A 21987-nucleotide genomic window follows, 5' to 3' on the forward strand; every position below is an offset into this window, starting at 1 on the left:
GTAGAAAATGAATTAGAAGGTTTATGAGATATATAATTAAATCTTGTTCAGTCTATTTTCATAGAAAAATAACGGCGCAGACAAAGGAATTATGTATTCTAAGATATTTGCATTTTAGTTAGACAAGGTCAAAGTGGTTTTCGGAATCCCCTGTTCTGACTTTGAAAAATAATTAAAAATTGTAAAAAAATATTTATGAGTTGTAATTTATATGTCTAGATTCCTTATTTAGTTTATTTTCTGTAGAAACAAGTGAAAACATCATATGAAGTACGTACAATTAGATAATTGAATTTTAGTGACGAGAGGTCAGGACAGTCAATTAGTGAAACAAGGGAGACTTTAACTAATAAACTGTACTAATTTAATGAACCAAAAATTCTGAAAAATTTATGGTAAAAATATATATGAGTCTAGTTTTAGAGAAAATTTACGGATCTAAATTTTTAGTTTCATATCTCGAGTTATAATTGATTTAGTGACTGCTGCGCAGGTGGACAGTCTTAGTATGAACAGTGAAATAACTTTTAAAAGTAAATTTTTATGCCCCGAACTTTTAAGTTAAGTCAAGTAACGCCTCATGCTCGAATCCGGAAACGGTCTCAGGAAAGGGGTGTTACAATATCATTTTATAATGGTGGATATTTGATTTTCATACAAGCCTATGGTAATGACTTTTCTTGTTTGACTATTGAGTGCTTATTCGTGAACCTTAAACACTTTGACTGATTTGAGTTAATCTTTAGTGAGGATGTCAATTCTTATAGATTTTGAATTAAAGGTAACTACTTAAATAAGGGGTGACACCTATGTTTTCGTATTTAAAAATCTTAGCTTGGATTGTTTAAAACTTTAGTGCTCTTTTGGTTGAATTGTCAATGCATGATTATTTGTGAATTATTTTGAGACATTATTGATGGGAATTACAAGTTGAGAAATATTAATTTTAATGTGAGTTGAGGATTTTGCTTAAGGATAAGCAAACGCTTAAGTGTAGGAATATTTGATAAGCTATAAAAGTAATATATTTTAATCCAATTCTTCATGCGTTTTTGGATGATTAATTATAAAAATTAGTAAATTTGATGCTTCTAATCCTTTAAATTCATGTTTCTATACTTAGGAGAGCATTTGCGAGTGAAATGAGCAAAAAACAAGCCAAAATTAGACAAATATAGCTATTTTCAGGATCCACATGGCCTGGGCATCTCCACACGGGCTGGCCACACGCCCATGTGTCAGCCCATGTCAATTTCTCACATTGCTTCCCAAGTATGCCAAAAAAAACCCAAATTTTAGGCTTTCTGAGCATTCTAAAGTCTATAAATACCAATTAGAAGAAGATCTAATGGGGAAATAGAGAAGATCGGAGAAAACACTCGAAGAACACCATCAGAATCAACTCGGAAGTGGATCTCCCTCAAGATCGAAGATCTCCATTTAATTTCTTTCGAAGTTTTATTGAGTTTCTCTATGTCTTGTGGTTATCCAAACTTTGAGATGTTTCTATTCAGGATTATGAACTAAATTCCCTAGATAACTAAGAAAGATGAAACCTATGACGAATCTTATTATTTGATTTCTGATTTATATGATAAATACTTGATTCTTGTTCTCAATTATGTATTCTTATTTCTTTTTTTAATATTTCTGGAATATCAATTCATGTTTAATGTGATTATTTCAGTGGAGAAAAAGTCCCTATTTAAGAGTAGTTCTAGCATAATTGAGTGGAGTTGCATGCAATCCTAGAAATAGGATGACATAAATCTACCAAATTAGAGTCAAATCTAATAGGGAAATACATAGATCGAGTTAATGCGATGATAAGGGTTTTAATTAGAAAGAGATTTCAATTAATCAACCTAGAGTCATTTGTTCTTCCTCTCGAAAGAGATATTAACATAATCTAGAGATTTCTACGGATCAAGACACAAGTGAATAAATCGTTTAATTCAGATTCATAATAATAGGTGAAATATAGGTGGATTCTTTCTTGGGTGTTGTCTATCTCATTGGTTATCTTTAATTATTTTCCTATTTCATTCTATGTACCGTTATTAGATAAATTAGTTAGTTTGACAGCTAGATAATAAGAAGACTGTAGTTATTAGTACTTTTAGTCCTCGTGGGTACGATATTCCCTACTCACCATAGCTATACTATTATTCGATAGGTGCGCTTACCTTTGTCGTATTTATAGTTAGTTTAATGACCATCAATTATAAAAACGATCCAATCTGCCCATGTGTTTTTATAAAAAGGTATGGATCAAACTTTGTGATAATTGCTATTTATGTTGATGATCTAAATATTATTGGAACTCCTGAAGAGCTTCAAAATGCAGTGGATTATTTAAAGAAAGAATTTGAAATGAAAGATCTTGGAAAAACAAAGTTTTGTCTTGGCTTGCAAATCGAGCATTTAAAAGATGGAATTTATGTCCATCAGTCAACTTATACGAAAAAGATCTTAAAGAAATTTTATATGGATAAAGCACATCCATTGAGTATCCCGATGGTTGTACGATCGTTAGATATGAATAAAGATCAATTTTTTCCTTGCGAGAATGATGAAGAGTTTCTTGGTCCTAAAGTACCATATTTAAGTGACATAGGAGCATTGATGTATCTTGCAAACAACACAAGACCTGATATAGCTTTTGCTGTAAACTTTTTAGCAAGATTTGGTTCTTCTCCAACACGTAGACATTGGAATGAAATTAAACATGTATTTAGATATCTCAGAGGGACCATTGATATGGGGTTATTTTATTCAAGTGATTCAAAATCCCTATTAATTGGTTATGCTGATGCTGGATATTTATCAGATCCACATAAAGGTCGATCTCAAACGGAATATTTATTTACATGTGGGGGTACTACCATATCATGACGTTCGACAAAGCAGGCATTAGCTACTACCTCTTCAAATCATGCTAAAATAATTGCAATGCATGAGGCAATCCGAGAGTGTGTTTGGCTAAGGTTATTAACCCAACATATCCAGAAGATATGTAATTTGCCTTTACAGGAAAATATGTCAACTATCTTATACGAAGATAATTCAGCATGTATAGCTCAATTAAAGGGTGGTTATATCAAAGGTGACAGAACGAAACATATTTCACCAAAATTATTCTTCACTCATGATCTTGAGAAGAAAGGTGACATAAAAGTTCAACAAATTCGTTCTAATGATAATTTAGCAGATCTTTTTACCAAGGCATTGCCAACTTCAACATTTGAAAGACTACGAAACAAGATTGGAATGCGTCGACTCAAAGATATAATGTGATGTTGTCATTAGGGGGAGTCTAAAACACGTTGTACTCTTTTCCTTTAACCAAGGTTTTGTCCTACTGGGTTTTCTTGGTAAAGGTTTTTAACGAGGTAACTTGTAATAGGAGATTGTGTACTTATTTTCCTTCATTAAGTTTTTATCCCATAGGGTTTTTTCTAATAAAGGTTTTAATGAGACACATTTTTCTTTAAAAGACATTCAAAGGGGAGTGTTGTAAATACATTAAATGGATGTCTATAACCCTTTTAGACATATTACAGTAATGAGATAAAACTAGAGGTGCTCATGGGCCGGGCGGCCCGGCCCGGCCCGACGGCCCGCCCGTAATATGGGAGGGTTTGGGTAAAAATATAGACCCGAAATATGGGCTTGGGCAAAAAAACGAGGCCCGTTTAGAAAACGGGCCGGGCCTCGGGCACCACTTTTTCGGCCCGGGCCCGGCCCGGCCTGGCCCGATATAATAAATATATTTATTTTTTTTAATTTTAAAATATTTTTTACATACTTTTTTTAATTTTTTTTAATTTTAAAATATTTTTAAAATACTTTTTTTAATTTTTTTTAATTTTAAAATATTTTTAAAATACTTTTTTTAAAATTTTTTAATTTTAAAATATTTTAAAATATTTTTAAAATACTTTTTTTAATTTTTAAAAATTTTTAAAATAAAACCGGGCCGGGCCCGGGCTTATGATTTTTTTCTCGGGCCGGGCCTAGGCAAAATCTTAGGCCCATATTTCGGGCCGGGCCGGGCCAGGGCCTAGGACTCGGGCCAAAATTTTTTATAGACCCGGCCCGAACCCGGCCCGGCCCGGCCCATGAGCACCTCTAGATAAAACTGTTCACTTCATTTATAATCAGGAGATGATCAAATGGAATAATTAAAAAAACTTAATACACATTTATTGATTGAATGTAATACATTTATTAATTGAATGTAAAGGAGCTTATAAATAGCACATTGTAATTGAAAATTAAACAATGATATTTTTCATCCACTTATTATTGTTGTTTTATTAATTTTTCTATAACAAAGATCATAAAAAATTATACATAAAAATATATTAAAAATTAAAAGATTAAACTAAATTAAGAAATAAACAAAAATTTCTTCATTTTTCCTTCTTCTCTCCGGAAAACCCTCAACTTTCTTAATCTTCTCTTCAGCAAATTGTTGTTGTAGCCGCCTTTATCTTCACTAGAAAACCCCTCTTCACCTCTTTCGATTCCTCCAAGCTCAAAGGTGAGAAACCTCTGGGTTGCTACTGCCGCCACTTACACCGCTGCTGTCCGATGAGCTTTTCCGTTACAACAGCCACTGGAGTCTTTCTCTTCTTCTCTTTAAAACTAAGAGCAATTCCATGGCTACCTGGGAAGCATTCAACACATCCTGTTCAAACGAACAAGTAAAGAATGGAATGGCAGTCGATTTGGATAAAAAGCAACATATGAATAGTCTCAACATTAACACAAAGTAACCACTGTAAAGATCAAGAAAATCCCAAAATGTAAGATAATAAAAAAACGTGAAAATATTGCATCTATTAGCTAAAATTGTATCAAAGAGCTTTATTTACAGTCTAATAAAACCCACTAAATACTAGAGAAGAAGAAAAATCCTATAAATCAAATAAACCTAAATTGCATTATTTTATCATAAAAATCAAAACCCAAAACCTAAAATCAAATAACGCAAATTGCATCATTTTAAAAAAAATCATCAAAGAGAGAAGAAAATAAAAAGCAAAACTCCAAAAACAACAAAGCCGAATAAATATAATGTTGAACACCGAAAACAAAATAGAAAACCCTAGAAGCATGAAAGGATCAACTATTCGAAAAAGGCAACGAAAACAACTTGAAAAGATATGAGATAGAAACGAGAAAGGAAAAAACAAAGAAAAGAAAAGAGAGGCCTTATGTATGTGTCATGGGTTGCGCGGAAGAATGAATAGCACATTTGGTTGATCCATTTTATTCGTGAGGGTCATATGGTCCTAGATGATTTGTAATATTAAAAGATATGATTCTATAAATCTTAAACATTTGATTTTGCAGAACTTTGAGAGCATTCACTCCAACTTCAGTGATTTTTGTTTTTCTGTAGTTTTTCTTTTTTAGTTTTTTCATCTTTTAAGTTGTTTCCATTTTGTATTGATGCTATGGAGGAATTCTGTTCTTGCTTAAATCCTTAATTATTGTGAGTTAGATTGACTTTAACAGTTTTAAAAACCAAATAAATCGTATAACGTCGCACGAATTGCAAGACTAAAAATCTAGTCCCGTAACATATGCACTTCCTAATCATTGTTCAAATTGAAGAGGGATATGAGGTGTTTTTTTTAATCTTTGTTTATTTTTTTATGATTTTAATAAAAAAGTCATTTTTTATATTTTATTTTTAATATATATTTTTAAAAAAATTAAATTATAATATCATTAACTGTTGATGGAATAAAAAATTGAGTACCAACTTAAAATAATATATATATATTAATGCGAAATTCGGTACTAGGCTCCAATTAATTTCCATGATCGTCATCAAGTGACATAAGGGATGGATGGTATAGGCATGATGATCAAAGATGTTGATGCAATCAAATTATCTCAGCCCCCGTTACGAAAAAGGATATATTTTTATATTGAAGTCGTGAGATAAGCCATCTGATATCACCCTGGACTTGAGGAAGATATTAGCCAGATTCAACACATCTTTATATCTATATTTTATTTTTATTTTTATTTCCCTTAGAAAGTGGTCCTTGTAATTTAATTATTCAAGTGGGACTTATAATTTAGTCAATTTTAAGATTTAATTAATGTATTTTAGCTACTTAGTTTAACATATCGAAATTTCAAATTTGCAAATTGTATTAATTATTTCACGTGGCTTTGAATGATAAGCTCATTTATCCATATAAATCACCATTAAGACTTTTTTAATTAATAAATAAATTAGGTTGAAATAAGATAGTGTTATACAACAATAGTCACCAACCCGAAACCCAGATAAGATCTGGGTCACCTACTTGCGACCTGGTCAGGCCCCACCAGATGGATGTGTACGAGGCGTACAGCGAGAGGACAACCAAGGGAGCTTGTGGTATCAGCTCACACGAGTCGAGGGGACTTCGCAGTCTCAGCTCGCATACATTTAAGAAGTTCGTATGTAGGGGGCCACGAGATCTAGCACGCGACCCGAAACGGTACACGTGCCTAACATGCCCTATGCCTACTCAGAATGTCAGTACTATGAATAGTGGGGTCAAGTCATGAACAGTGGAGTCAAATCATAACAGTGATAATATGTATAAATACCCGAATGTTTCCTTTAATGAGACACACAGAAAATTACTCCATAATTTGTGCAGTGAACGTGAATGAATTTTCGATCATTATATTTCTTCAATTTCAAAGAAAAATGGCTCACCCAAATGAGAATTTCTCCTTCAAGCTTTTGGCTGGACAGGCTGGAGCATTGGGTTCTGGCAGTCAACCTAATGAAACAGATTTGTTTACTGGATGGTTCGCCGATGGACAGGAGAATCTCGGCAATGCGGCTCATCAGGGAGTTTTCGGTATATTGGATTTGAACATGTTTACTGGTTAGGGGTTACCACACCTTCCCAACCAAGAAGCATCATTACAACAAGTCCTCGCGCTTTAAGAGCAAATGAGGTTTATGAAGGATCAGATGGCTGCGCAAAAGGCACAGTTCGAGCAGGAGCAGACTTTTCAGCAGGACTTATTGAAACAGAATAAGGAGTTGAGGAGGAAGGTAAACTCCAACACTTCTGATTTTCATGACAATGTGAATGCTTAGGATGAAGCTCCGGGCATGCATGAAAGAGAGTGGCAAACTGATATGGACAAGTTGTGACGAGATGTAAGAGCGTTGCAACTCGAGTCTCAAGACATGGATTGATTGTTCTGTTTTAATAATCCATTGGCCCTTTAGATAGCAACGATGAGCTTGCCACGTGATTTTGAAGTCCCAGAGGACATGTTTGAGGGGAGAAGTGACCCGCGAGCACATTTGATGCAATACAATGATTACATGAACATACTGGGAGCATCAGATTCAGCAAAATGTAAGGTTTTTTCCATAACACTTAAAGGAAGTCCGAATAAATGGTATTTGTCCCTTCCCCAATGCTCAATTCAAAGCTTCTCTCAGTTAGGACAGATACTTTTAGGGGAGATTCATAGCCTATAGAACGATTATGAGCACGCCTATGACACTAATGTTGGTGAAACAGAAGTAGGGTGAGTCATTCATGGATTATGTGAAGTGATTTCATAAGGCGACTCTGAACACGAAGAATTTAAAGGACTAGTGGGCTATTGATGCTTTCATAATAAGGGTACAAAATGACCACATACAGTACTCATTTACTTTTAACAGAGGGCATCATGTGGCATTTTTCAGAGGAAGGACAGGCAATTTAAAAATTGAGAGGGACCTCACAGTAGGCAGGGTCCTCCTAACCAGTCATTACAAGTGAGAGGTGATAGGCAGCAAAGATATCAAGTGCAATGTGATTCTCCTAGGGCTCCCTAGAGATCTCAATCAGAGCATACGAGGAAATATATTCCCTGTGGAAGGTTCAAAGTCTATACTCCTTTGAATGCTACTCATACTTACATTTTGAAATAGGTAAAAAGTCTTGGAATTCTACCTAAGCCATCTCCAATGAGGCACGGCACAAGGAGATCCAACTCGAGAGATAGATGTGCCTTCGACAATGATGTTGGGCATAAGACTAAAGACTTTTTCACTCTGAAGGATGACATCGAGAAAGCATTGAGAAACAGCGAACTTATAGAGTTTGTTTATTAGAGTGTTTCCTAGTAGGGTCAGAGTTCACGTGGTGATCCTAAAGGTAAACAAAAGGATAGGGGTACCATCCGTGTGATAATTGGAACGGTTGAAAAATGGGTGAACTTTAGCACTAAGAGGAAGGTCCACCTCAAGGGTGTTATATCCTTCGGTTCGCCCAATAGGCCACGCCAGCAGGAAAGGTGAAAGGTGGACTTCATGGATAAGGATGAAGAGTTGATATGTGATGATGATGGTATCGGTCCTATAGTGGTGACTGCAACAATTGCTGGTTTTGAGGTAAAAAAGATTATTGTGAATAGTGGGAGCATAGTTGAGGTTCTAACCCGAGAGGCTTTTTAGAAAATGAGGTTAAAGGAGAAGGGATTGAAGAGGGCGAGCCCACTGTATGGTTTCGTGAACCACCCTGTCAAAGTAAAGGGCTCCATTACCTTGCTAGTGACTTTAGGAGATGGAGAGCACACTACCACAGAGTATGTCTAGTTTTTCGTAATGGATCATCTTATGGCTTATAATGCTATCTTTGAGTGCCCGATTATGAGTATGGCAAGGATGATAGTGGCTGCTTCCTGTATGAAAAATAAAATTTCCCACTAAAACTGGGATTGGGTAAATGCAATCAGATTAGAGAGCAGCTAGACAGTGTCACATGTTGTCGGTACAACAGGCTCATAAGTGAGAGCAGCGAGGGCAAGGTTCACAACAGGTGAAACTGGACGAGTAGTTGCTAGATTTGGACAGCCTGGATAACAGATGCGAAGAGAGAGTAAAGAAGCCAAAAGCAGCCGAAGCTATGGAAACTTTGTAACTTTTTAGTGGTAGTATAGATAAGGTGGTTAGAATTTCGTCTGTGTTGACGAGTGAGGAAAAGGAAAATTTGATTCATTGGTTGAGAACGAATGTTGATATTTTTTTTTGGTCTACTGCAGATTTACTACGATGGACCCTCAGGTAATTAAGCACAAGTTGAATGTTTTGTTTGAATCTAGACTTGTGAAGTAAAAGAAGAGAAGGTTAGTACCACATGTTTTGGAGGCTATAAAGCAGGATGTCGTAGGGTTCATCAGGGAAGTTAAATATATAGATTGGATCTCAAATGTTGTGATGGTAAAAAAGGTGAGCAATAAGTGGAGAATGTGTATAGATTTCACCAATCTCAACAAGGCTTGTCCGAAAGATAGCTTCCCCCTCCCTCCGATCAATAGACTTGTTGACATGTCCTTCGGTAACAAATTTATGAGCTTTATAGATGTTTTCTCTGGATATAATCAAATCTCCATGGCTCCCGAAGATCAAGAGAAAATAACTTTTATTACAGAAGAAGGATTATTTTGCTATCGTGTGATGCCTTTTTGCTTGAAAAATGTAGGTGCGATTTACCAGAGACTAGTGAACAACACTTTCAGAGAGCAGATTGGGTGAAATGTTGAGGTTTATGTCGATGACATGTTAGTGGAGGGATCCACTCTCGTCAAACATATTAGGAATCTGTCAGAAGCATTTCCAGTATTACGAGCCCACCAGATGAGGCTAAACCCGAATAATTACGCCTTCGGGGTTAGGGATGGCAAATTTCTAGGCTTTGTGGTCTTGAAGAGAGGAATCAGAGAAAACCTTGAAAATATTCAAGCCATCCTAGAGATGTTACCTCCGAGGACAATAAGTGATATCCAATGGCTGACTAGAAGGGTGGTCATGCTCAACAAATTTGTATTGCAGATGGTTGACAAATGTTTACCTTTCTTCAAGGTCATGCACACATCTTTTTCCTAGACAGAGGAGTGTCAAATAGCTTTTGGAAAGCTCAAAGAATATCTCACATCCCCTCCATTACTAACGTCACCTCGCGAAGGAGAGACCCTTTACTTATACCTCACCGTGTTTGAGAAAATTGTGGCAACTATCTTGCTTAGGGCAGAGGGTGTTTGACAATTCCTAGTATACTACATCAGTAAGGTGCTGCAAAATGGCGAGCTCAATTACGTAAAACTTAAAAAACTCATTTTCATTTTAATCATTGCAACCACGCTTCCAAGCCCATCCCATGGTAGTCATGATGAATCAACCCATCAAAGAAATTTTGTTTAAGCCTAACACCTCCAGAAGAGTGACCAAATGGAGTATAGAGCTTGTCGAATTTGGTGTAGAGTTCGCCCCACGAACTGCGATAAAGAGGCAAATTTTAGCTGACTTCATGGTCGAATGTTCATTTGAGGCACCTACCAACTCATCAGGTGACCCAATTCATAAGTGATTAATTTCATACTACATAATGAGAAAGAATATATTTAAACTATAATTCACTGCAAGTTTAATGACAGTCTTTGATCCACTACGCCACCTCTGTAATGACTTATGACAATTTTCCAATTTGTACTAAAATTTCTTTTCCATTTGTTGCATGCAACATAGTAGTTAGTCTGCCACAGGAAGACACTGTAACCACCGAAAAATCAAAAGATTGTCTGGTTTATGCCAATGGATCTACAGTGATGACTAGATCAGGAGCAGGACTACTCTTAGTGGATCCTGAAGGAAATGAGTGGCAGTATGGACTCTCTTTTGGATTTCAAGCATCTAATAATGCTGCAGAGTACGAGGCATTAATATCAAGGTTACAGTTAGCTCGCCAGCTTAGGGCAAGAGAGCTTGTTGTTCATATAGATTCCCAGTTGTTCGCCAAGTAGTTGAACGACAAATATGAGGTCAATGAGTCAAGGTTGAAGAGGTACCACTCAATTGCAACCCAGTTGCTAGCAGGGTTTGATAAGGTATGAATAAAACAAGTCCCAATGAGCAACAGCACATGTGTGGGTGCTTTGTTCAAGCTAGCATCTTCTATTGTCATCTAGCAGAGGGGAAAGGTTTTGTTGGAGCACAGGGAAGCCCCAAGTTACGATGCACTCCAAATATATACTGTAGATCAAGAAGACACATGGATAAATCCTATAGTTCGCATATTGCAGGGAATAAATGAAAACTCAAATAGAAAAGAGCTCGCAAGACTGCAACGCAAAGTTGCGAGGTATGTATATCTATGTTATGTATTATACGTATCCGAATGCCTTAAGCCTGCGGACTAGATAACTGGATAATGAATGATTAGTCATTGAACTATTTGATTGTGTAGCAACTTAAAATGATTCATTTTGTTCTACAATTGCTAGGTATGCCCTTTTAGATGGTGTACAATATAAAAAGTGATTCTCACAGCCACTGCTGTGATGTCTAATGTCGTCGGAGGCTGAGTATATGATGCGAGAGATTCATGAGGGCATCTGTGGCGATCACCTAGGTAGAAGATTGCTCGCCTAAAAAATCTTTAAGCAGGGGTATTACTGGCACTCAGTTCAGAAGGATGCACATGAGCTGGTTCGCACATGCGATTCTTGCAAAAGGTACGCCTAAGTACAACAATAGCCAACAGAACCTCTTCAAACCATGTCAAGCCCTTTTCCATTTGTGACCTGGAGAGTCGATATCCTTGGCCTATTCCCCATAGCCATATCGTAGAAAAAGTTCATAGTAGTCGCGGTAGACTACTTTACCAAATGGATTGAGGTTGAGGTCCCAAGAACCATCACTGAAAAGCGAATGGAGTCTTTTCTCTAGAAGCCGATCATGTGTAGATTCGGTGTACCACGTCTGATAATCATGAACAATGGCTCGTAATTTTAAGGAAAATTCAAAACTTTTTATGCTATTCTTTATATCGCTTTGGGTCAAAGCTTTGTTAAAAAACCTCAAACAAATGGGAAAGTAAAGGCTATGAATAAAAATATTTTGACAACTTTGAATAAGAAAGTGGGAGAGGCCAAAAGTGCTTGGTTAGAGGAACTACCTAGAATCTTGTGGGCCCTGCGAACATCCCCTCACACTGCAACAGGAGAGACAACATTCTCGATGGTTTACGGCATAGAGGTAGTGATCCTCGCCGAGATTGGCATGCGGTCACATAAAACAACATACTTCGATGAAAATGCCAACCAGGAAGCTAAGAAGCTCAACCTTGATCTCATTTATGAGGTTCGGGAAGCAGCAAAAATAGGAACGCAGTACGCATTCTGCAAGTAGCTCACTACTACAACTCTAAGTTAAAAAAATAGTTCCAAATTAATGACTTTGTACTCAGAAACATTGAAGCCAGCCTCCCAACTTCGCAATAAGGAAATATGGCCCCAGGATGGGAGGGACCATACAAAGTTGTAGAAAAGATAGGCTACAAAATGTACAAATTGGCGAGACTAGAAGGCACAACTCTACCACGCACATGGAACACGCGTCATCTTAAAAAGTATTATGTGTAAATTCTAATACTTTAATAAAAATGTGTTCTTTCAATGGTATGCTTACTTTATATGATCCCTTTCAAAAAATAGGTAGCGCGAGCTCAAGCTCCCAATTGTAACCTTAAGGCTCGTAGGTTCAATATTGCAACCCCCAAAATAGTTAACGCGAACTCAAGCTCCCAATTGTAACCTTATGACTTGCAGGTTCAATACCGTAGCCCCCAAAATAGTTAGCGCGAGCTCAAGCTCACAATTGTAGCTTTAAGGCTCTCATGTTCAATACTACAGCCTCTAAAATAGTTAGTGCAAGCTCAAGCTCTCAACTATAACTGTAAGGCTCGCGGGTTCAATACCGCAACCCCCAAAATAGTTAGTGTAAGCTCAAGCTCCCAGTTGTAGCTTTAAGGCTCTCAGGTTTAATACTGCAGCCCCCAAAAGAGTTAGCGTGAGCTCAATCTCCTAACTGTAACTTTAAGACTCGCAGGTTCAATACCGCAACCCCCAAAATAGTTAGCGTGAGCTCAAGCTCCTAACTATAGCTTTAAGGTTTGTAGGTTTAATACCGCAGTCTCCAAAGTAGTTAACTCGAGCCCACACTCCTAATTGATGTTATAAAGGTTAAATTTGGCTAAAAAATTGCTTAAGTCTATAAAACTTGTTTAAAGTCAAATTTTGGTAGAAGCTTGAAATCTTGCTTAAGTTTGAGGGTTTACTTGAGTTTGAAAATTCGCTTAAGTTAAAAATTTGCTCAAGTTTGCTTAAGCCCGCTAAGACAAAAACATCACGATACCAATAAATAAACTCAAAATTTTTCAAATCCTCAATTTTTCTATAATAAGGGTAATACAGAATTAAAAAATTACAATATATCATTAGCTTTTCCTCATTCCCCCTCAACAACTTCGACATTGCCAATAGTAGGATCAACAGTGGTGTCATCATCAATAGGCACAGCGATTGGTTCAGAAAGATCCTCATCAAGGTAAAAATCCTTTGAGTTATTCCACCTAGATGCGAATTCATCCCAAGCGGCTCCCGAAAGGAAGCGAACATCAAAGGCAGGTTGGTTCACCTTTACCTTAGAGAGAGCATCAAAATCAACCTTGTGAGTATTAAAAGGCCTAGCAGCAACTTGAACATACAGGAAAATATTGGATTTGAGATCAACAGTAACATTACTCAACATTCCTAGAGTGTTCTTCTTAAGTCCTTCAAAAGTTTCTTCTTATTTTTGCTTTAGGCTTACCATTGCAAGCTCATGCTCTACAATCATTCGATTCACAATTTCCTTATGCTCTTCAACAACCCTTTTTAGCTTAGCACCCAAGATTATGACCTCAACGGATAGTTCATCATTTTTCACCTATTCAGCTTCTAACTTCTCGACAAGCTCTTCATTTTGTTTATGGAGCACTTCATTTTCATTCATCATCTTCTGCAATCGCTCGTGAGTGCTCTTAAGATTTTTTTTCAACCGTCCCCTAAGTAGATTCTGCCTCAACAATATTCTCTTCGAGGCCTAAACTGATTGCGGAGTCTTCAGCGAGGAAAGCTTGTAGAGCGAAGCTGAATGTCAATAACATAGACTACTGCGAACTCCCAGATGAGTCGCCAACATATATTTTCCTTTTTGCAGCCTCTGACACTGAAAATTTCCACTTGTCAACAATACCTTGTAGCTCACTAGTGCTTAAATTTTGATGAATTGGAACAAGCTCACCACTGTCTTCAGCAGGTATCTCCTTATCGAGAGGGCAAGGAGGGGGAGAGATACAAGGAGGAGGAGAGTTACCATAAACAACGACAAGAGAACTCTTACGAGCTACAGTTTGTGAGGTCGTTGAGGGAGAAACAGGGGTAGTAGCCACCATGGCAGAAGTTCGAATAGAATCGACCCTCCTCTTGCAACGAGACTCCATCCGGTCACTCTTTGTATCTTCTTTATTGCTACCTAACACATTAATGGCTTTTGCATCAGTACTGCATTCTTGCACTTAGCCCTTAGAGCAGCTCACAGGTCTATAACAATAGAAATTTCCATGGCTTCGTTAATTTCCTATAAACTGCTAGTAGTTTCCTTAAAATCACTTACTGAACTGCGAGTTGTGCCTGCATCACTAACAATACTAACACTAGCATGAGTAATTACCAAATTATTATAGGGATCACTTTTTACCCACGGTGAGGCTAACACCACCTAGGGACGAGGCCTTATCCTGCACTAACTGTAAAAGAACAGATCATTGTTATTACCATAGAGTACGTATAGCTATGACAGCCCCGCAGAGACTGCACCTAATGTCTCGACAACTTCCCTATTATCTCCCCGCCTATATTTCTACAGGGGATATGGCCATCCAAACAGTATAAGAACATGTTCTTCACAATTGTGAGATCTTCAATAACCAAAGAACAGCCAATGCGGAGCCTCTTTAATTGGGCTTCACCACCATCTGTCCTAATAGTTTGCTGGAATAAGCACACATCCCCACTCGGTGCGGACCATTCTGTAAGAAAAATAAACCTATCCACTGAATTCGCTCGGTTTTAGGCCTTTAACAGATACAGGCCGCTAGAAAACTGTAAGCTGTAGTACCTCGTTACGGCAGTGATAATCAATAAAGTAAGCCACCGTAATCCACCAAGAAAATCCACTAAGTTGACTAGGGGCAATTTGGTAATCTTAAAAGATGTAGCAGAAGAATGGGTGCAAGGGCAGGTGAAACCCAGCTTCCAAGGCATGAAGGGGGAGCAAGAAATTGCCATCATTGGTATCTTTGAGCCTATGTGACCTCCCAGGAATGAAGAATTCGTAGGCAAAATTGGGAATTTGAATTCCTCACGCACGTAAGACTCAACTTATCTCTTTGTGTTTTGTAGTGTAGGAGAAGAAGTTGGCTTCGACAGGGACCTTGGAAGCGTGCTCTCGCAGTGAGCAACTTGGAACTAATTGGCCATGAGCTCCTTTCATTCTCGACATATCTCCATGCAAAACAAAAGAAGAAAAAGATAGAGAAAATTTACTACCTAAGACAGGGAGGTACCAAGATTTACCTTGAAGAAAAGCTTTGATTGATTCTAGTTACAAAAATGTTAAGTATGTGAGTTTTAGGGCTTTAGAAACCCCCTTTTAAAGAAGTTTCTTCCTCCATATTTTGACGGTTCAGATAAATGAGGGATACCAATGGTCAGATACACGCAAGAACGATCCACCCATACACATAGCGAAACTAACATTAGATCACAGTAGATGTTGCGTATTCTGCAACATATAATAAAAGAGAAGTAATGGCCCTAAAGAGTGCCACTTTATAACCCTCCTTAGGCCCACTAGGGGGATTAGATTGTTATACACCAATAGTCACCAACCCAAAACCCAAATAAGATCCGGGTCACCTACCTCCGACCTGACCAGGGGAGCTTACGGTATCAGCTCGTACGAGTTGATGGGAGTTCATGGTCCCAGCTCGCATACACCTAAGGAGTTCGCATGTAGGGCATCGCAAGATCTAGCATGCAACTTGGAACGATACACGTGCCCAACATGCCCGAGGTCTACTCAAAATTCCAGTCCTATGAATAGTAGGGCCAAGTCATGAGCAGTGGAGTCAAATCATGAACAGTGATAATATGTATAAATACCTGAATGTTTCCTTTAATGAGACATGGAAAATTACTCAACAATATGAAAAATGAAAATAAAAGTTTTCATAAGGAAAAAGAATAAAAAATAGTGAAAACTGGAAAATGAAAGGAAAAATAATTGGAGTAAAAACAATAACAAACCTGATTATAAAACAAATAGACACATATGATTATAAAAAGAATCTCTTCTTTATAATCATGGTCCTAGAATTGATCCTAACAATAAATCATTTAAAATAATCAATGTCTACTATGTATTGTCGAAACACATCTCAAGCAACAAATTTTCCCTTTAACTTATTTGATCAAACATTTATAGAAGCTGAAGCAGATTTGAGGGAGTAAGCCCCTCAAATTAAAATTTTCAATTCAGTCCTCTTATAAATAAAGAAATTATAACTTAATATATATAAAACTACACATAAGCCCTGAAAATGAAAAAAAATTCAATTCAATCTTTTTATAAATAAAGAAAATATAAATTAATGTTTAGTAAAATTATATTTTTGACCCCTTAAAAATGAAAAATATTGCTTAATCTGTTCAAAAATGATGAAATTATAAATTAATACATGATAAACATATTTTAATCTCTTGAAAATTTATAATTAAATTCCGACCTCACTAAAAAATATTCTAAATTTTCCTCTAAGTTGAAACGTCCTATTACTTCCAACTTCATATTTTTTTCTAACATTATTAGTTAATATTAATTAATAAATATCATAATGTTAGTCTTAATAAAAAAGCAAAGAATTCATGAATAGAAGAAATCTTTTTATTAAGCCTAACCATTGATTAAGCTATACATGAATATATATACAAGAACGAGAGACGGTTAAACTGAAGCTAATAGAAAACTAATCCAGCTAAAACTAATTCAACAAATTTAGTTAATCAGGCTGCTAATATTCTCCCTACGTTTTTCAAAAAAATTGCTTAATAAGATAGCATTGAGATTTTCTCAAAAGTGTTCAAAGGCACCAACAGTCAATGGCTTAGTTAAAATGTCTACAATTTGATCACAACCTGGTACAAAATTAACCTACAGTTGACCACTAGCAATTTTGTCTCGAACAAATTGAAGATTAATTTCAACATGCTTCACTCGAGCATGAAGGACCAGATTTATAGCCAAACATACAATGCTTGTATTGTCACACCAGATGGTTGGTACACCAGCAAGAACAATTTCAAGCTCAGCAAAAAACGACTAAAACCAAGCAAGCTCTAAAGTGGCATTGGTAAGACTTCTATATTCTGGTTCCGACATATTGCTTCTTAGATGACCAACCAATGAGATTGGCTCCAAGATAGATACAATAATCGAATGTAAACTTCCTGTCCTCCAAAGAACTTGCCCAATCAGCATCTGAGAACCCGATTAGTGTGACTCTAGAAGGTTCAAAATACACCCTAAAATCAAGAGTTCCTTTAACATATCTTAAAGTACGTTTAATAGTTGTCTAATGCACATCATGTAGTGAGTGCATATTGACTAACTTTATTCATTACAAATGCAATGTCAAGTCATATCAAAAATAGGTACTGCAAACCTCTCACAACCTTCGTATAGTAATTTCCCATATGTGCAGACAGTGTAGAAGCACTCACCATTGGAGCAGGTACTGGCTTGGCAGCAACCATTCTTGCTCATTTAAGTAGCTCTTTGGCAAACTTCGTCAGAGAAACATGGATGCCATGATCCTATTGAGTAACCTCCAACCCAAGAAAGTAACTTAAATGTCCAAGAACTTTGAAAGAAAATTTATGATGAAGACATTTGTCAATTTCATGTATCTCAGCCTCTAGTGAACCTGTTATTAGAATATTATCTACATATACCAACAAAACAACACATCCAATAAAATTCTTCTTAAAAAACAAGTAAGGATCAACCTTAGAGTTTTGAAATTGAAGATCATTGACTAGAAAAGCATGCAATGTATCAAATCAAGCACAAGGTGCCTGCTTGAGTCCATATAATGATTTTTTTAAGTTTGCACACTTAAAGATGACCTACTGAATCACATACTTCGAATCATGGGGGTTGTTTCATGTACATTGTCTCGAACAACCCACCATTCAAAAATGCATTATTGACATCCACTTGTCGTATCTTCCATTAATGAGAAACTGCAACAACAAGAATAGTATGAACTGTATTAGCCTTGATAACAGGGCTAAATGTCTCATAGTAGTCTGTACCTGCTACTTGTAAGAAGCCCTGTGTAACCAATCAAGCCTTATTTCATGCCACACTACCATTAGGATTGGTTTTATTCTTAAACAACCACTTGTATCCTACCAGATTATGATCAGCTGGTGTAGATACAAGATCCCATGTTCCATTTTTAATTAACGTATGTAGTTCATCATCAACTGCCTTCTGCCAAGAAGGAATGGTCATGGCTTCATGTATATCCCTTAGCTCAATCTGACTAAGTTCGGACACATAGGCTTTGGGCTTGAAGATGCCATTCTTGTTCCTATTTACCATGGGGTCCTGATTACCATATGAATTACCATCTGCCATATTAGAATTACCAGTTACACAACTAGAGGAGAACTATGTGTCATAACCGAAGAAAGAACCATTGACAGACTAGAGACATATGCCATGGGAGAAGAATGTGTTGTGTCAAGAACAAATGGAATTGAAACTACAACACATGGGGTCCGCACAAATACTGGCAAAGTAAGTGATGACTAGGGATTAATAGTAGCTTCATTAGGTGGTTTTGGTGTCTGTTGTGCAAAAGAAAACTCATGTTCATTAAATCTGACATGTCGAGAGATATAGATTCTACCATTTGAATATGCACATATATAACCTCTATACTTACTAGCATATCCTAGAAACACACAGGGAGTGGAACAATATTGTAGCTTATGACGATTATAAGGTCTGATCAATGGATAACAACAACAACCAAATATCTTTAAGTATTCATAGTTTGGTGATTTACCAAAGAGTTTCATGACAAGAGAAATCCCACTTAATGCTTTAGTAGGTAAACAATTCATTAGATATGCAACAGCTTCAAAAGCATAGCTCCAATAGAATAATGGATGTGAAGTTTGAGCTAGAAGTACCAAACCTGTCTCCACTATCTGTTCATGCCGACATTCTACAAGACCGTTTTGCTCAGAGGTATGAGGACATGTCAATCGATGCTTAATACCAAAGTTCTGCAAATGAGAAATAAAGCTTTGAAACTCACCCCCTCAATTAGTTTGCAACTATTTAATCTGACATCCTAGCTACAACTCAACATATCTCTTAAACAAGAGAAACGTAGCCAAAGCATCTAATTTATGTTTGAGAAAAAATATCCATGTATGTCTACTGAACACATCAAGAAAAGAAATGTAATATTTCATTCTATTAGAAAAATAATGTGTAGGCCCCCAAAGATCAACAACTATCAATTCTAGGGGTGCAATGTACACTAATGTAGAAATAGAAAAAGGAAGTTTATGAGATTTGCCTAATGCACAAACATTACACATCGAGAGACCCTTAGTTTTGGAAACTGACAGATTACATAACTTCAAATAGCTAGCTAAGACATTAACTGAAGGATGACTAAGTTGTTTATGCCAAAGATCAATAAGTGTAAAATCTGAAGTGGAGCATGAACTATCCTAATGCATGCTAAGAATAGTGAGACTTTACAAATTTGTATGTGGCTGAAGTTAATACAAGTAGTAAATTCTTATGTATTTGAGGAACATGAAACAAATCTTTAATCATCAAATTGTCATTATCAGACGATAAGAAAGATGTGCCAATGTGCGAAATAGGTATGGACCTATCATCACCAATAACAACTTTACCTGTGTTGTTATAAGGCTGACTATGAGTAAGGCGAGCAACATCATTTGTCATATGAGCAATGGCACCACTACCAAGATACCAAATAGGATCACCAATAGTGTAAGGAGCAGCCATAGTAGATGCAATATGTGACTGGGCCGAATGACAGGTAGGAATAGTGGATGGAAGAGAAGGCATAACTGAAGGCAAAATTGGAGTAGAGAAAGAAAGAGCATTATGAACCGGATTAGTAGCACAACTAAATAATTAATGAGACTGTGATCAACATAACAATGATGAGCTGTTATATCTTGAGAAGAGTGGGCTGAATGAGACTTAGGGGACTAGGTTATACTACCATCATCCTCATATCGATAGAAACATTGACGGGCAACGTGTCCAAGTTTACCGCAGATCTCGCACTTTGGTTGCAAACCTCTAAATCGACCACGACCTCTGTTATACTCCATTGCAAGTTGTGCAGTATTAAATGACGATGAGACGAACCCAACATATGACAATACAGAAGAACCAAAAGAAGGATTATGAGTAGCAAGATTAGCAGTAACCGTTAGCTGTGCTAGGTGAGCATTCTGACGAGCCTCAGCATCTAGCAAGGTAGTTGTGATCCCTTGTAAGCCAAATGGCATTGGACTCGTGATAATAATAAAAGCAATATGATCATACTCCAACGGTAACCCATTCAGAGTAACTGACTTCTGCTCTTCCAAAAGCACTTGTTGTCCACAACCAGCCAAACAGTCATAGAGATGTTTGATTCCAGCAAGGTAATCAGACATAATCATATCATTCTTGCGAAAATTATGAAGAAGCGAACGATACCTCATCATCACCTTTGTAGTAGACTGATGACCAAGTATACGATTCAAGGTTGACCAGAGATGAGCAACAGAAGAAGAATCCCCAATCAACCGATTATACAAAGTTGACTAGTGATAGACAACAACCACACAGAAATGGCAGCATCCTGTTGCTCATATTGGACGAACTCAGGATTCTCCATCGGAGAGCCATTCTGATCAGAAACCGTGGATGAAGGAACAAGAACAGTACCATCAAGAAAGTAGTGAAGACGGTGAGCCTTAATGACAAGCAACACATATTGCTTCCAAGCAAGAAAATTACTATCATCAACAAGTGTAACAACCTTTTGAGAAGCAAAGACAAGGGAGTTGAAAGACTTACTAACGGTGACAGTGGCAGACTTTATCGCAAGCAATAACCAACAGTAAAAGTAGTTACAAGAGCTCTGATACCATAACAGGAAAGTAAAGAATTCATAAATAGAAAGAAATCAACTAATTCAATTAAATTAGTTACTCAGTCTGCTAATAAGTCTATGTGGACAAACAAATCTATCATTTAATGCCACATGAAACTCATTAATTCCTTCATATTTCATCTTGTCATGTCAGTTATTTTCAAATTGAAACACTATAAAGATTCAATATTTACAAATTAAAATATATAGATTAAAATTGTAAAATAGGATAAAGTACAAGGACCATGTCCAGAATTATACCTACCCTTCTACTAAGTAGGTAGAGGTTGATAGGTCGAAATCATAAAAACCTTGTTGAGTGTTCAATTCTGTTACCCTTTGATTCCGTTATACTTCAATTATTTCCCTTCATCATTATCAGGTGACATAAGGGATCGATAGCATAAACATGGTGATCAAACATGTTGATGCAATCAAATTACTTCAGCCCCCTGTACGAAAGTCTGAGATAAGCCATCTGATCGCACTATGAAAATGGACTTCGAAGGAGAAATTTAATTAAGATATTAACCAGATTCAGCATATCTTTTTATTTATATTTTATCTTATTAATTATTAGTTCTTCCCCATTTAATTAATCCAACCATAACTAAGAATACTGTAACCAAGATGACGAGTAATTCAGCTACGTAATGGGATAACATCACTGCTAGCATCACTTATGCTACGCAAAGGCAGAACGAAAGAACAACTATATTTGTTTAATCTCCCAAGGAATAATTAATTGTAGCGTGTCCATTGTGACATCACCGCCTGCTTCAATATGTTAGCATCACCCAGGGCCAAA

The sequence above is a fragment of the Gossypium hirsutum genome, chromosome D07 (genome assembly GCF_007990345.1).
Source record: "Gossypium hirsutum isolate 1008001.06 chromosome D07, Gossypium_hirsutum_v2.1, whole genome shotgun sequence".
NCBI lineage: Eukaryota > Viridiplantae > Streptophyta > Magnoliopsida > Malvales > Malvaceae > Gossypium > Gossypium hirsutum.